Raw genomic sequence first — 6610 nt, forward strand, 5'->3', positions numbered from 1 at the left:
AAGCACAACCGGGAGGCTAACTTCAACTACCTGTCCGAGCGTTTGAGGAGGACTCTGATGGCGCAGTGCGCCATCCGGCTGGAAGAAGAAGAAAAGGCCAAAGTGCCTGCCTCTCCAGAGATCTCCCTAGCAGGGGGGATTGATGGTGCTGATGCTGAAGCTGGTCCTTCGGCTGACCAAGGCACTCCTCCCAACCCTCAGGACCCTCCTGCTCCTTAATTTTTATTTTTATTATTTCGTTTTCATGGCCCACGGGTCGTTTTGTAAAGACAATTTGTTTTTATTGCTGCAAGGGCAGCTTTTTACTTTTAATTAAGCAATTACATCCGAGCAGTACTGCTCGCGGTGTAAAAGAATGCCTTTTGATATTACAATATTTCTGTCTATTATAACATCTGTTCGCATGACCGAACTTAGCATAGTACTTTGGCTTGATTTAACAAAATATAAAATTTGAAAAATACTCTAAGTACCGTAGCATGCTTTCACTCATTTTGTTCAAGTGTTTACATACCTCTTGGTATGCTTTGCTATCGATGTACCTTATATGCCCCCTAAGTGATCGAGGAGCTTTAGGTCCTTGGTCACTTGCCTTGATCATGACCTGTGCGAACATTACTGCTCGGTAGGAAACGTAACACTCATAATACAGCAAAACAACACACGTAATGAACAAATACATGTAAAAATATATTTACAAAAGTTGGCAAGAATGACTGGCTGCGCACAGTCCCTTATAATTCTCGTATTAAAAATGGACTAAACATGTCTTTACAAGTGATCTTAAAAAGATCTTACACTTATAAGCGATTAGCCATACAACGTGGCTAACCCTTTTTCAAAACTTGTAAAAAGTAAACATTAATACAAGCCAGTTCTTTAGAAAGGACTATTTATTGGTAATACTTGCGCAGGTGTTCTCCGTTCCAATAGCGTGGAACGAGATCTCCATTTAAGCGTGTAAGCTTGTAGGTGCCTGGTTGAAGGACTTCTTCAATCTGGTAAGGTCCTTCCTAGTTTGGTCTGAGTACTCCAGCAGTTGGGTCATGGGTGTTTAAGAAAACTCGTCGAAGTACTAGATCTCCTACATTGAACTTTCACCTTTGAGTTAAAATACCGAGCGACTTTTTGCTGGTACGCAGCTACTCGGAATTGGGCTTTTTCCCGTTTCTCTTCAAGTGAGTCTAGGGACTCCATCATCAGTTGGCTATTCTGGTCCTGGTCGTATGTAATTCGTCGGTGTGAGGGGGGATCTAACTCGACGGGCAACATAGCTTCATACCCGTACGCTAAGGAAAACGGGGTATGACCTGTCGCTGTTCGATGAGAAGTTCTATACGACCAGAGTACTTCAGGCAACTGTTCTGGCCATGCTCCTTTAGCGTCTTCAAGTCTTTTCTTCAGGGTATCTTTAAGTATTTTGTTCACTGTTTCGACTTGCCCATTTTCTTGTGGATGTGCGACTGAAGAAAAGCTTTTGACGATACCATGCCTTTCGCAGAAGTCTGTGGATAAGTCACTGTCAAACTGGGTATCGTTGTCTGAGACAATTTTTCGAGGCAAACCATATCGGCAAACAATGTTCTTGATGACAAAGTCAAGAACTTTCTTGGTCGTTATGGTAGTGAGCGGCTCAGCTTCGGCCCATTTGGTGAAGTAGTCGACAGCTACAACTGCATATTTTACTCCACCCTTTCCCGTTGGCAGGGATCCAATCAAGTCTATACCCCATACTGCGAAAGGGCAAGGACTCTGCATCTGCTTTAAGTCGTTGGGAGCTGCGTGCGGAATCTTGGAAAACCTCTGACACTTATCGCATTTTCCCACAAACTCCATTGAGTCCTCATTTATAGTCTGCCAGAAATAACCCTGCCTCAGAATATTTTTTGACAAGCTCTGCCCCCCAGCGTGGTCCCCACAGAAGCCTTCATGTACTTCCTGCATTAGTTCTTTAGCCTTTTCCGGTGTGATGCATCTGAGCAGTGGCATGGAATATCCTCTTCGGTAAAGGACACCATCGACCAGTATATACCTAGCAGCCTATCTTTGAAGGGTCCTGGCTTTGTTTCTATCTGCTGGTAGTACACCATTTGTGAGATATTCCAAGTATGGTTCCATCCATGTATCCTCCATCCGGATTTCCATATTAATTTCGTCTGCTCGTATGCTCGGTTCGCATAATCTCTCGACTGGAACTATATTCAAAGTGTCAGTGTCTTTCGCACTTGCGAGTTTGGCTAAGGCATCTGCATTTGAATTCTTATCTCGGGGAATTTGTTGGAGGGTATACTTTTCAAATTGCGCCAACATATCTCTAGTTTTGTTTAAGTAGGCCACCATTTTGAGGCCCCGTGCTTGATACTCCCCTAAGACTTGATTCACTACCTGCTGTGAATCACTGTAGATATCAAGCACTCTTATATTCATGTCTTTGGCTAACCTTAGTCCCGCGAGGAGTGCTTCATATTCGACCTCATTGTTCGATGCGGTGAAATCAAACCTAATAGCGTAGTGAAATCAATGCCCTGCTGGCATTATCAATATCACTCCTGCTCCTGCGTGAGATTCGTTAGACGATCCGTCCATGAATAACCTCCATGAAGGAGCTTTGACTTGTGGCTCGGGCGCACTAGGCTCTTTGCACTGCTCGTCGTCTGGGAGCTCAGTGAATTCAGCGATAAGGTCAGCCAAGAATTGTCCTGTTACTGCTGCTCGCGGTGAATATGTGATATCAAACTGCCCGAGTTCGACTGCCCATTTCAATAAGCGCCCAGCTGCCTCTGGCTTTTTCAAAACTTGCAGAAGGGGTTGGTCAGTTAAGACTGTGATGGGATGGGCTTGGAAGTAAGGACGTAACTTCCTGGAGGCAAAAATCAAGCAATAGGCTAATCTTTCTATTGGAGGATACCTCAATTCAGCCCCGATTAACCTCTTGCTTACATAGTAAACCTCCTTTTGTACGCCTTCTTCCTCTCGCACTAGCACCGCACTGGCAGCAAATTCGGTGATCGCCAGGTAAATGAACAAAGTTTCTCCGTCCATGGGTTTTCATAAAATAGGAGGCTCTGCCATGTGGGCCTTTAAGGCCTGGAAAGCCTGCTCGCAGTCTCCTGTCCATTCGAATTTCTTGTTGCCTCTAAGTAGATTGAAGAAAGGGATGCATTTATCCATCGACTTGGAAATGAATCTACTTAGTGCGGCAATTCTTCCAGTTAAACTTTGCACATCCTTAATTTTCATTGGCGATTTCATGTCGATCAGGGCTTTTATCTTGTCGGGGTTGGCCTCGATTCCTCTCGAATTAACAATAAACCCCAAAAATTTCCCTGATCCTACTCCGAAGGAACATTTGAGAGGATTTAACTTCATCTGATAATTGTTCAGAACGTTGAAACACTCTTGTAAATCCTTCACATGTCCTTCTGCTTTTTTCGACTTTACCAGTATGTCGTCCACGTACACCTCCATGTTTACTCCGATCAACTCCTTAAACATGTGGTTGACCAATCGCTGGTAAGTCGCACCAGCATTTTTCAGTCCGAAGGGCATTACTTTATAACAGTATAACCCTGTATCAGTCCGAAAGCTAGTGTGATCCTCGTCAGGGGGATGCATACTGATCTGATTGTACCCTGAGTATGCATCCATGAAGGAGAGGATCTCATGTCCTATAGTTGCATCGACCAGCTGGTCGATCCTTGGGAGTGGGAAGCAATCCTTTGGGCAGGCTTTATTGAGGTCTGTGAAATCCACACAGGTTCGCCATTTGCTGTTAGGCTTGGGAACCAGTACCAGATTAGAGACCCACGATGGATAAAACGCCACCCTGATGAACCCATTCTCCTTCAGTCTCTTGACTTCCTCTTTTAAGGCTTTCGACCTATCCTTATCGAGCAGCCTTATTTTCTGTTGCACGGGTGGAAAACTCTTGTCAACGTTCAGGACATGGCTGATAACTGCAAGATCTATCCCAGCCATGTCTTTGTGTGACCAGGAAAAAACTTCCTGGTTCTTTCTCAAAAATTCCACCAATGCATAATTCGTTATTGCTTCTAAGTTTTTCTCGACCTTTACCACTCTGGTCGGGTCTTCTTCGTCAAGTTGGACCTCTTCCAGGTCCTCGACGGGTCCAACATCTTCCTCAAAATCCCCAAACCAAGGATCTAAGTCCCTATTCTCACTTTGGGCAACACCCTATTTGGTGACTCCATCACCAAATTGGGCTTGGGTATCAATTGCCATCTGCAACCTATCTGGGGGAGTGCTTTTTGACGTTCCCTTCTTCGCCTTTGTAAATGATGCATTGTAGCACTCCTTTGCTTCTCTCTGATTTCCCAACACGCGTCCTACCCCTGCGTCTGTCGGGAATTTCATGGCCAAGTGCCATACTGAGGTGACAGCCCGAAGATCAACCAGTATGGGCCTTCCAATAACAGCATTGTATGCCAAAGGACAATCGACTACTATAAAAGTAGCGAGTAATGTCCTTGTTGCAGGCGTTGTACCTGCTGTGACTGGAAGTCTGATTGACCCTGCTGGGGCGAGTCCCTCGCCAGAGAAGTCGTAGATTGTTTGGTTGCAGGGCTCCAAGTCCTTTACGGATAACTTCATGCGTTCCAGTGAAGATTTGTACAGGATGTTCACTGAACTTCCTGTATCCACTAGTACTCTTTTCACCATCATGTTGGCGATTTGAACGTCCACGACCAGCGGATCGGAATATGGGAACCGGACATGCTGGGTGTCGCTATCAGAGAAGGTTATCTCACCATCCTCTGACCGAGCCTTCTTTGATGCCCTGTCCTCCACAGTCATCATCTCGATGTCCTGGTCGTGACGTAGGGTCCGAGCATATCGTTCCCTCGCCTTTCCATTCCTTCCCGCGAGGTGCGGGCCTCCACAGATGGTGAGTAAAGTGCTAGCTACAGGATCAGGCTGCAAAGTTAGTGAACGTTGGCATGCGGGCGCACGCTCGTTTCCACCTGGAACCTCTCGTTGGGAATTTCCCGAGGCCAGAACATATCTTCTTAAGTGTCCTTGTCTAATAAGGAACTCGATATCATCCTTCAGCTGGTTGCATTCATTTGTATCATGTCCGTAGTCGTTATGATAACGACAGAACTTGGTAGTGTCTCTCTTCAAAATATCTTTTTGAATGGGGGCAAGTTTTTTATAAGGCACACTGGAACTCGTGGCCTGATACACCTCTCCCCGAGACTCAATAAGGGCAGTGTAGTTAGTGAACCGAGGTTCATAACGATTACCCTTGACTCGTTTATTGTCAGAGGTGGAAGGCTCATTATGTGGTCGTTTCCCCCCATTCTTGCTATTGCCATTGCTGTTTCCATTGCCTTTGCCGTTGGGTTTCGACCCATTGGCGGCTTTGGCGGGCTCGGGAGCCCCCTTATCCTTGCCTGGGGTTTTTCCTTCGCTGGCGATGGCATCCTCGAGCTTGATGTAGCGATCAGCTCGATCCAAAAATTCCTGGGTAGTCCTGACCCCATGCTTTCTGAGGTTGTTCCAAAGAGGCGTGCAACGCTTAACCCCTGTAGTTATGGCCATCATCTTGCCTTCGTCTCCCACTGTTTTCGCTCCAGCAGCTGCTTGCATAAAATCCTGGACGTAATCTTTCAGTGGTTCTCCGTTTTGCTGGCGTATTTTGACCAGCTGATTTGCCTCAGTTGGGTGCACACGACCCGCATAGAATGGTCTGTAAAATTCCTTTACAAACATCTCCCAAGAAACTATACTTGCAAGAGGGAATTTAAAAAACCACTCCTGTGCAGCATCAGAAAGTGTTGCAGGGAAGATCATGCACCGAGCGTCTTCGGACACTTTCTGGATGTCCATCTGTATCTCAAACTTGTTGACATGAGATATTGGGTCACCATACCCGTCAAAATTTGGAAGCGTGGGCATTTTAAACTTACTAGGAGTCTCTGCCACAGCTATCCTCTGAACGAAATGAGTGCCCTTTCTCCTATCGTGATCGATATAAGATGTTCTTCCCCCGACTAGTTGTTGCACTGCTTGGTTGAGGGCATCTATCTGGGCCTGCACGGTGCCAGGAATCGCCGGGGCCTCTGCTGCTGCTGGGGGAATGTACTCATCGTGTCGTTCCCTACGATCGTTGAGTACATCTCTTAAATCTTCGTCCCTTCGCCGCTGCTCGCTAGCTCCAAGACGGTTAAAGACGTTATTTTTCCTGGGCTGCCCCCCAGCGTCACGCCTTTCAGGTTGGCCCCCTCTAGGTGGCGAGCTTCTGTCCCCACCTCTATCTACATTTCTCTGACCGACATTTCCTCTGCCTGAGTCGGCCTCATTATAATCGTGGCCATCTCTGAATCTTGATTGGCAACGATGTGATCGACTGTTCCCTCGGTTGCCTTCCCGGGCTGGAACCTCTCAAGCGTTAGAGGGTGGCCTGCATTGGTCGGTAGGTCCCTGTGCATTATCATGCCATGGGGGGCCTCTGACCGCAGAGCCTGTCTCTGAGTTCCTTCTGTTACCAGAAGGATTCTATCCTCTGCTCTGAGGGTTTGGCTCTTCGCCCCTATGGCGTCTAGGACTGCGGGGCGGCTGCCCAGCCCTATTCTGCCTTGGGTGCAAG

The sequence above is a fragment of the Humulus lupulus genome, chromosome 3 (assembly GCF_963169125.1).
Source record: "Humulus lupulus chromosome 3, drHumLupu1.1, whole genome shotgun sequence".
In the NCBI taxonomy this organism is placed as follows: Eukaryota; Viridiplantae; Streptophyta; class Magnoliopsida; order Rosales; family Cannabaceae; genus Humulus; species Humulus lupulus.